Here is an 11,867-nt window from a genome sequence, read left to right as displayed (position 1 = left end):
GACGAGACTATGGAGAGCTATTTTTCATTTGCCCTGTTCGGACATTCACGAATTCGTAATTAAGATGTAAATGTCATAGCGTCTTAGTATATTTTTTAGCATTACCTATGAAGAATGAAGAATTCGCACTTCGTTAATATATTGCTTCGAGCAAGTTTAACTCGTTCTGTTTTTAAATTTTTTGGATGAGTAGAGATTCTCACGATATTTGAGTATGGCCGAGCGTGTTGCCAAGTGACATGTGAACTGGTGGATAATTTCTAAAGAATAATGATACCGATAAAAAATCAATTAAAACGTAAAATGCTTTAAAAATCAATTATTTGAGGCAATAAATGTATTCGTTTTTCAACGAAACCGATTCACGCACAGTCCTCAAATCTTTTGTTACCCAAGGTCGCCAAGTCTACTAGCGCGTACACGGGGAGCGTCTGGCACAAGTTTCCACTCGTGTTATGCCCTCGAATTTTCTTCTAACTTTTTCCGCTCGGGGCCACTTATCACCCCTGCCTCCCCGCACCCAACATCCCCCTGGTCCTTCGAGCTCAACCACTAATTGCGTTCGTTAATTAGGAAACGTCATGAGTGTTTACCGAGAGAGCTAAGTGTGAAGTTCGGCTCCACTAATGCCTCGGCGTGAAATTACTTCCGGGCAAGTTGAAACTTTTTGAGAAATAAACTTGGCGAGATTAATTAGCTGATGGCCGGTGGATTAGCCGCTGCGTCTGCGCTCTAATAAGATTATAAGAGTTCTGTTTCCACAAGTTTTCAACTTTACTTTCGTTAATGTTGTTTGTGGCAGTTTTAGTGATATTTAGTTGTTTGAGTTGTGCTAAACGTTGCGGACATATTTTATTAAATTATTGAAAAGTTTGCGTTAGTCTGAGTGTCAATAATGAAACTGTATTATAGAATAATAACTGGCAAATTAAATGTTGAATTTTACATTATTTTATTTTTATCGTGGTAGAGCCGCTTTCTGGCCAGTTTCCTCTTCCACCTTTCCACTGATGATTCCTTAAATATTGGAAAAGTCAACAATTTCTCTAGAATTGTGGGTGTTTATCGTAAAACTTTTCGTCTGATAGCCACTTGATATTATTTGCCCTGTTTTATAATTTCATTTACATTAATATTTTTAGAAAAGTACCAATCGTTTAAAAAAGTAAAGGAAGCACACTTAAACATAACTATAAATATATACAACCCTGGAAACATACTTTAAGAAATCTAAAAATTCTAAAAATCGCCTGCAGGCATACCAATTGTCTATCAAATATACGGTGGATTAACCAAACAATATTCATGGTAGAACAACAATTTCAAGAAAAGGCGCGAACACTTGACTATTAGTCGCTGAACAGTCCAGCAAATAGAAAAAGAAAAACAAAGACACAACTAAGTAGGTCGTCAAAGGAAATGAATCGGAGCGAGGTGCGGACTCAGGGGTGGGTGTAATTAACACGTAGCCGGGTTAATTACAGGGCCGTATTGAGGGTAAGTGAAATGTGTCATCCCCGGTTTTATTAGGCCCTGGATCGCCAGTAAGTATGATTGAAGGCGGATTAATTAATTGGCTGATTAATTCTCTTAACTCGCACATAAAAAATTTATTGCCGATTTATGTTGCAGCTGGTTGGGATGTGAATAATTCTAAGATTATTCTGCAATATTCTGCATAGACGACTGTTAACTTTTGACTGAAGTATTTTGCTTTTGAAAATTTGAATTGATATCAATATGAATTTAATGTTGAAATTAATTATTCAAACGTCGTAATTATTATGTCATTAGAACAAGAGTTTGTAAATTAATAACATTAATATTCCGTATAAGCGGATGTAATAATCAATTTCCTATTAATTTTATGTGTAATTAAAATGAATGGAGGCCATTAACTAAAATTAGTTAAGATGTTTTATAGACGGCTTTAAATTATTTTGTTAATGCCGTAGAGAGGAGAGAATTTAAGTTATTGCCTTGTAAATAGACCAGAGAAATCTCGATTGCAAAAATATTCTGTGAACAAATTATAACTGGATTGTTTTCTATTTTGTGGAGCAACAATTTTAGATATTATTGTAGCCAGCAGTGGGGAGGCGTCCGTACAATCCGATTCCTATCGGCTTCCGTAGGTTTATTTACGTTTGTCTTAGTTTTTGTTTTCTGTTAAATTGCGATATGTAAACTAAGGCAATTTTTTGCTTCGGGTTACCTTTTGAAAAATTTCACCCTTCGCCACTGGTAGCCAGTGTAACTACTGGACATAAGGTGTTGGATGGGATTTCTACTGTTTATGGGCGGTCGTATCGCTAACTATCAGGCGAACGGCAAACTCGTCTCATCATTCAAAACAATAAAAAAATATCTTATGAAAACACTATCATCAAAATTAAGTCAAATGCAATGAAAGGATTTCCTTCGCTCACAGCTTTACAAAAATCGCGTTGCTAACTTGGTACCATATGATTGTGTTTTGTTATGACATCGCCAACGTCGGGTTCGGCGACCCTACGAGTTTTAATGATAAAAAAATTCGTACGGAGGGGACGCGAAGTGCCATCGAAGGAGGGAAAAAAAACGGAGGAAAATATTTGGCGCGACAGGTTGCCTCCCCGGGAGGGGAACCTTGATAAAAATTAAATCTTAACGACGGAAATTTAAAGATGACGCTCGAACGATCAAGCAGAGTGCGCATCTGAGTCCAAGGGTGGTTAATTGGGGCGAGTGGGCGATGCTACCTACTCCTGTTGATTGATTGGCACATTCATACTTGCTAATGTTTAAAGTTTTCTAGATTTGTGTTTTGTCTATCTTGGAATTTGAACCTGTTTACCTTCAAAATGGTGTAGGTTTCAGTGAATAAATTTTTTCTCAAAGACTAAAAACTACCAATATTTATATTCGGTCGCAAACACGCAAATGATACAATTATAGCTAAGTACATGGCTATCGTAAATTAGCTTTAATTAGGAATAATCAAAAATATTTTTTGGATCTTTTCATCAAACATTGACTTTCTTAGTTGCTATCAAAGCTATTTCAATAACATTTATATCCATTATAAATATAGCGATTAAACCGTCAAATAAAACAAAAATACCGACGATAAAAAGCTAGACAAATTGTTTTATTTAATGTACAAATCTCAAGCTACTTAATCTCAGTGGAATTGTTGGTAAATATTTGAATTTTAGTACTAGTCTGTCGCCTTCAAAATCCTATGTGCTATTTCAAAGCAATCTAGTGCAGAGTTTATCACGTCACGGCGTTTTATTGTAAATTAAATATTCATGGAAATTTGTAAGACGTTCGCACTGAATTGAGATACAAAATAGAAGAAACAACACCAAACATTCGAATTCTTATACTAAGATTATCATCCATGAAATATGTGACATTTCAATAGTACTAAATTAGACGTTAGTCTCACGCCAAATCTGATACACATTATTTTAAATTTAGAAACCCTTCTTAGCCTGTTAGATATAAATACAAAAAATAATGACAATAACTTAAACAATTATTTTTAACGTTCCCAAGCTACATAGACCACTAAACTAACGGTCCATTCCCTCGAAACACGAAGAAATTATCAGAAAATAAAACAGTAACTCAAATTCCCGTCCGCATTGAAATTCAAATCTGGATGCAAGGAGATTTGCATCAGGCGGCATCGACTATTGATTTTTCAACGTCTTGAGGGCCACCGTTGCATTTCTACTTGTTTAAACTTTTTATTTTCACTCTTCACTCGCGTTTTTTGTTTCAACCACTCGCCCCAGGGTCTGCTCCCCTACGCATTCCCTCTTGCATAAAAAAGCTTCTAATCGATAATTTGTGTGGGGGTGCATTAAGCATATCGAAGTATTGCGCACGAATGTTTTTCTCAATGCTTTCAGATTTTACCCTCAAGGCTATTTTTGTTTTGCCGGCCTTCTTTGCTATTAATATAAGGAAAATCGCTTCGGTTCTTTTTATGTACCCTCTGATTATATATTCTTCCTTTGATATATTTTCTACATCGATGCTTTTACGATCTTAAGTCATTTTGTAAGTTACATGTGCTAAAAGTGTTGAAGTTTTCGCAGTAAAATGTGGCCTTGAATTATCTTTGAGCCTGTTTTTATATTATTTTTTGTGCCCTAAGCTTGAATGTATGCAGTATCTTCTATAATTAACAAAGTCATTTCGTAAGCTCTAACAAAATTCATACAAAACTCAATAACTAAAACTCATGTTACATCAACAATTCGTTACTAATATGAACTAATAAAAGATCTAATTCACGTTGCAATTTAAACTAGAAGATCAGCCATCTAACGGCTGAACAATTGAAAAGCACCCATAACACTAAAGATCGGTGGCTATCGGATCTAATCAGCGGAAGACGCATGGCGTCGTGTGTTACTAACTGCCAATATCTGATGCATCGGCAGGACTCACTGTCCCATTGTATTTGTTCTTTATGTTTTTTTATGTGGAGGGAAGCGACGATAATGTTTTTATGGCCGTGAAGGGTGCTGCCTTAATCAGGGTGTTGTGATTAAACTTGCCAATGTTTACTTTTATATCGTTAGGAACACCTCTTGTTATGTTGGTAACGTATTAATAATTAATAAGAAACATAAAACTATAGATAATATTTTTGTGATATTTCGATTCAGTCTCTTCTCTCTTCATGTAGTATTTGTTTTGTATGAATAGTATATACGGCAGGCATCATTCATAAACAGTCAGTGTTCTAATAACCGCCTTTCATTCCACAACTATTCCCGACGTATAATTATAAGATTGTAGTTCAATAATTTAAGATTTAAATAAACATACATCGTCATAATTAATTACGTCGACCATCAATGTTATTCCTAACATGCCAAAATTAAACATTCAATATTTACCAACAAAGTAAAATAAAACATAAATTCTTACGCAGTTAACTCATTTTTCAATGAGGATAAAAATTAGGTACATCTATTTCTTTTTGGATGTTATAGCTCTACTATTTAACAAATGTTTTATGTGACAGTCGTATGGATTAATTCAAACGGAATGAGCTCACGCACAAAACGATACAAATATGTAAAGTTCAACAAGCGATGATATCACTGATCTGAACTAAGATTTGTATATTAAGAATGATGAAGAATAAAATGCTAATTTAACACATTCTGATGGTCCCCTTCCATACTAACACACGATAATGACTCCAAAACGGCAATTCAAGGCAGAGTTTTTCATAAAACGAGGTATATGAGTCAAGAACATTGGAGTCGTAAAGAGTACCACCCCACGCGTTCACCCCTTGCTCAAAAACTCACCCCCGCACGTAGAAATACAAAAAAGGGCACCGTAGGGACGTTACGCATCCCAAGTAAGCGCTCATTGCTAGGGTCTGCAGATGTCTTTAATGGCTTTAAATTATATGTAGAGAGAGTTAACCGCTTTCGCTTGCAAATGTGTGATAGATTACGTAACTATTTTGAGTTCCTTTTGTCTTTGTGGAGATGATTTTTGTAGTCATTAAGTATTAATGTATTGATTTGACATTGTTTATACTTTTCTTGTAAAACCGCTCGCAAAATTGGTGAAGTCTCTAATGAATTTGGAAATGATACTGTTCACAGAGTATATCAACACGGGAACAATTCTTGACATTTTGCATTTTAATCAACCACTTTCTCGAATAGAGATTTAAGAGTTAACTGACTTGAAGTTTGTTTGATTCACTATACCATCAAATGGGTAACGTAATGATAACTACAAAGAAGAAAGAGTTTTTAAACTTTTATGATAATACAATAAAAAGAAAGGGTACATAATAATATCAACTATTTCATGAATAAATTATCCAATTAAAAATGACAATCACCGTAAACAGCTCATTACAGAAAAATATAGAGAAATTGTAAAATAATGTCAATTACCGTGCACAAAGCCGGCAAACCCGTAGCAGCTAACGATTGTCATTATGCATTGTCGTGATTGCGTAAATAGGGACGATTTGAAGAAGTGAGGCGGGGCGAAGTTTTCCGCTTCGCTGTGCGACCGTCGCGCTTGTTAATGTAACCATGGCCTGTCTGCGTAAACTTATCTGTATGTACAATCGTTACGCACTTTCATATTCACTATGTATAGGTAGGTATTAGCCAATGTCTATTTCTATTGTCAAGCATCATGGATAGTTCTGTTCAGTAGCGTAGGTTGCCATAGAGGAGCCATAATATATGGAAAATTTGTGGGGGCCCTTCAAGGCAGTGCGAAATTTTGGGCGTCTGCTTAGCTTAATGTAGGTATGGGCCAAGAGGGGCCCCAAAGTTTGGGGGCCCTGTATCACCGATACGGCTGATACGGCGGTAGCTACGCCCCTGGTTCTGTTCCTGATTGAATAGCATTGTCAGGTTACTAGGTGGTAGGTACACGAGGACACAATCCAATGTCTATTTCCGCAAGCAGTAGTGTACTGTATTTCTGGCTTGACAGCGTATTAATTTAGCATTATGAGGCGTCATCATGTCTTAGGGTGAAGATTGTAGTAAAATTCAGACGGTGTTGATGTTGGGTAGTCTAACTACATCGCTAGCGTTATTATTTGGCTTTATGGGGCGTCATCGTCTCTTCGAGTGACGATGGTGGAAATTTAGATGATGTTGCTTGGGTAGCCTATCTATATAACTTCAGCCGAGCAGTTTATTCGTCTTGTTTCTGTTTTATATTTTCACAATCCTTACGCACTTTCATATCTGTATTTATAAATGTTACTGTGCGTTATATTGTCTTGATTACAGTTGAAGTAGTCTATACGAATATATCTTTGATTCATGACGTATAAAACTGTCGAACACTGATATCAGAGAGAGTTGACGATAATTATTATTTTCTGAGTTCGAGTGAGATATTTAGGGATATATTTATAGCATTTTTGGATAAAGGTTAATCATATGTTATAAATAGTCGGAATTATCAGTTTTACTATCACTAGACAGGTCTGCGCTATTATAACACTATGAGAATGTTATGTCAGAATAATTAGTCACAGGTTAATGGTATATTACGTGCCTCACTAATCAGCATCTACCGTTTTATCCCAATCATATACAAATACAGAAATCCGCTGCAATTTTGCGGCCATACTAGGCTAGAATCGGTCTAAGTCACTAGCGTAGGTATATTGTACATCGCATCTTTAACGAACGCTATGTATCTCACGTAGATGTTAATTGCCAATGATGCTGAATAAACATCTATTCAAAAAAGTATGCAATTTGAATCTCGAATATAACATAAGATTATAGTAACGAAACAGTGATTAGTCAAAAAAATAAAAAATAAATAGGCTTTGATCTGATGCCGGCATCTTATTTTCGAGAAACATTAAAGTATGAAAATTACAGTCGGAGAAACGATGAGCATTGCTGACATAACGGACAATTTTATACCAGTGCAGTGTTTATTAATCTAACCAGGGGCCTTATTCTCTATCCCGCACATTATTTTGACAGTGTGTAAAAAGCACGTAACACAACGCATCATGTTTAGGACTATAGAAATTTGGTTTACAGAATACCATTCCACGCACATTTCTCGAAGATAAAATGACACGGCCGCGTTACGCGTTTACACTATCATACAGAATAAGGGCCCAGGCTGATACGTCAGTCGTGTGAATTTTGGTAGTTCAATAGCTATTGGGTTGTAGTATCACAATGTGACAATACCGCGGATGCGACCGCCACGCACGATCGCTCTGCGCCGACACACTTTTATATCAAATGGTTGATGGTGTAAAACAATTGTATTTCCTGTTGACTCTACATACGTTTATTTAATTTAGAAAGTAGTGTAATATGATTGTGCCACAGGCAGATTTACATGTAAAGCCCACTCTACATTCTTCACGAGACATCTTGGTCTTGGGTCTCGCCGAGATTGGAGGAGACCAAGAGTGCCTTTCCACATTCTCACACAGTTTTGCATTCGGTAGCAATACAAGAATGATGTGTTAAAAACGTTTGTCGCAGTAGAATTATGTGCTGGAGCACATAATTTTTTTATTAATTCGTGATAAAAAAAACTACACGAGAGCTCTTGGATTCGGTTCCGAAATACTGATAGGAAGTGAAAACCATCTTAATATAGAAGAGACTTAATTAATATGGTCTCTACACTCTCTTATTTGTCTGTTCTCGTGCGTTTTGGCAAGAATGTGGAGTGGGCTTTATATGTTATTTCATAATTATATTGAATGTAATATTACACTCTGTTATGTCTTTTTTACTTCTGAATTAGTTTTGTCAAGTTGTGATGAAATGACAATGAAGCTAGGTATACTAATTGATTATTTAATCGTCAGCTGTAAAATAATATAAGTTTATACAAAAATTATGGAATAAGATTGTGACTGTTAACTATATTACAAGTAACTTTATAATTGCATAAACAACACCATTAGCTACTGAGTGATGGTCTAATATGTTACCATCTTTACAATCCCTTGATAATTATTATGGGTTACTCATGCCAAATTTTATAAAATCAAAAATTATAATATCAAACAAAAAAATGTAGTAACTACCTTAACTTATTTCTATGAACTTACTTGAAAAATTCTTCTAATACATTGTTATTACTCACCTTCTGTAACAAAAGAAAAACTTGTTAAATCTATATTCTCACAGACACTTTTAATTTCAATTTAGCAGATTCCCTACTTATTGTGTTTTGGAATAACGGTGTCTTTGTTAACATTTTATACGTTCCAAATTGTAAAATATGTGTGACAATTATCGGAACACGACATTAATAGCCTCCTTACATTGTTAAGACGAGAGATAGCAAAAACGTCCCCTCACTTCCTAAGATTTATTCGCAAATTACTTATAAATTATCAAACTTCTCTGTACATACTTCCTGCTAAATTCTGTTCTGTATATTAGACGCTATACCGTCACAATAGAGGCCAGTTTAGTTTGAACTATGCTCGTATTTGGAGCTTGCCGATTGTACTACATAGGGCCCGTTTATAAAAATGTATTTAAAATGTCACCGTGGAAAATGATTTATTGGACATGGAGTGTCGTAAATTTGTCCACTTGGATTTAGAATAAAGGAGGCAATAAATATTCTGTCGGTATTCACTCCAGTGGGGGGTTGGTGATATTTGGGTTACGGTATGGACCCGAGGTGAAGTTTTGATTGGTCGTATAGACGTATCTACGTTATTCTAGATTTATATTGATTTTTAGTAAATGTATTTTAATAGTTTTCCAAAATCATACGTGTATTTAAAATTTATTTGGCATATAAGTTGTCCTTTAAGTAGTTTGTTATATGAATAATATGTACCTATTGGTCAAATTCATAAATAACATGATAGGTAAAACATATAAATTCTACGACGTACTGTTCAAATGTATTAAAATTCAGAACAAAGCTGAGAAAACTAAATTTAAGTCTTACGAATCCTTTTATTCATTTAATTAAATTAATCTTAAGCCTCAAGATGATCCGAGAATAATAATCACATGGGAATATTCATGTTCTTTTCTAACACACGTTTTAATTTATGCAAGACGATACCACGGTTTTTATAAGGAACGAATACAAAGGCCTTCGTCAAAAATTGCGATCACACTGTCACCCAACACTTCGGTAGGGTGCGCAGAAAAAAATCCATCAACCCCATGTGACATGTCATTGTACTTCCTATTTTTGTCACTTAAAAGACTTTTTTCGAATGTGGAACAAAAACCGTCTAATTGTAACAGTTTTTTATACTAAGATTTTATGCTCGATTATTTCTTTATTGTCAGAAACTGTCTTAGTTTTTATGTTACCGTTAAGATAGCGGGTCGTAATTGTTGGAATTTAATTGTGACAATTTGGGTGCACATTTCATTTTTTAGGATTTATATAGTTTTATTAGCCGAAATGTCCTTTCTATAATAGCGTCAATCATAATTACTGAGAACTTTTAATTTCAGAATTATTTCCCGTGGCAATAAAATTTTTGTTATTGTACATATATTTTACACAATCATAGTTTTCAAATTAAATTATTACAAGAATATGATTTTACTTTCTTTTTTAAATCTAAATGTTGTATTTCTGTAGCTTGTTAATTTTGTTTATATTTTTGTTGTTGGTTTTGGACCTATCACAATGATAACAATAGCTTAGTCGGGATACATCCTCTTAAATCTGATCATAGATCTACGTATAGAAATAGAATTGCAATCATTCTTCGTCGGAACCTTCAATTTATTTTTTCACACTGATTCTTGTTCATAGAGACAATTTCTAAATAGTATTTTAAATTCAAGAATATATTGATGGTTTTAAAAATAAGAATAAGAGAATTTAAATAAAGAATGTTATGACTTTTTAAAATTTCCTTACCCAACCATTACTTAAAAGCATTTCCAACTAATCTAAAATCAAACTAATTTTACAAAAGCCGAGCTCAAATTTAATTCGCTTAAGACCCGTGCATTACTTCATTTCCCACACACCTGTGATCGTAAGGTGAAAATATCGAAGCATGTTATTAAATAAATCCGATCGATCGGAAAGGGTTCGCGGGGCTCATATTTGTTCACAAAAGCAATCCGTTCTGTTCCGGATTTCTATTATTTATAGTTTCCGATCTAAGTTTTGAATGTACCTTAATTATCGGCTGCTGTGTCGCACCCTAATGTTTTCTTTAAAATCTTTCACGGTAATTGAAAGGATGTTATTTTAATTATTTTTTAAATTTTGGGACACGTTATTTAAAACCTTTTGTGATTTTTTTTCGTTTTTCACATTATAACTGAACTGTTCAATATTTTTAATGCACCTTTCACATCCATGCTAATACTAAATTTAATTCCAAAGTAATATTTTATAAGCAACTGTGCAACCGAAATTAATAATTACTAAAATCGTACCATATCCAATTCTCTTATGTGTCCGTAATCTTTCAATAACTCGTTGCAACAACGAATAAAAATTCATACCGAAAACACCGTTCGGAATTAACAAAAGCATTTATTTGTAGCATAAGGGAATTTCTCGTCAGAAATAACGCACTTCAAATATTGATTGAGGTTCGTCTTAAGGGTTAGTTAAAGGTTGCCCCCGAACATAAGTGCCCATAACGGATAAGTCATGAGTCGAGGTGTCTACCTGGTCGGCTTTAATAAGCCAGAAATTGTTTTGAACGGTGCTCGCTGAGCGTGAAGATTCGTCGAGGATTTAGACGAGTGATCGACAACGTATTTTTTAATTTGGCTTCTCAAACTTTTATTTATTTATTAAGTTTTCCAGCAGACAATTACAATAATTAAATATTATAACTTATAGCTATAATGTAGGCCGAAGTTAGGAAAACTCAATATTTATATAGTTTAATCTAAAAGTGAGTTGCGCAGTACATTTTTCATCCTTAATTAAAAAAAATAATAATAAATAAATTTTTAATATTAAATTCAACATTGTTTGGTTCGGTAAGGTAAAGTTAACGTATGTTATAAATTTATATTTTATATTTGTAGTCTGCTAAAAGGATAAAATACTATTTTTATTTAATTTACGCGAATATTAGGAATAAAATTATTTTTATCGGATTTTATCGCGGTTCGCCCAGTGACCATACTGGCTGCATATCTTTGAAACGTTTGGTGAAAATTATGATATAAAATACCGCAGTAAAGCCCAAACAACAGTTTTAGTTAGATGATAAAATACATCAATTATTGGATCAAATATTCTTAAAATCTAAACACACCTTCCCATTTATATAACCAAAGTAATTTGTATACTTTCCAATAAATGCTTCAATATTATTCCACTTCATTTTATAGGAAGTGAACGAATATATTTGAGAA

The sequence above is a fragment of the Manduca sexta genome, chromosome 15, assembly GCF_014839805.1.
Source record: "Manduca sexta isolate Smith_Timp_Sample1 chromosome 15, JHU_Msex_v1.0, whole genome shotgun sequence".
NCBI lineage: Eukaryota > Metazoa > Arthropoda > Insecta > Lepidoptera > Sphingidae > Manduca > Manduca sexta.
Note: the sequence above shows the minus strand (reverse complement) of the source record.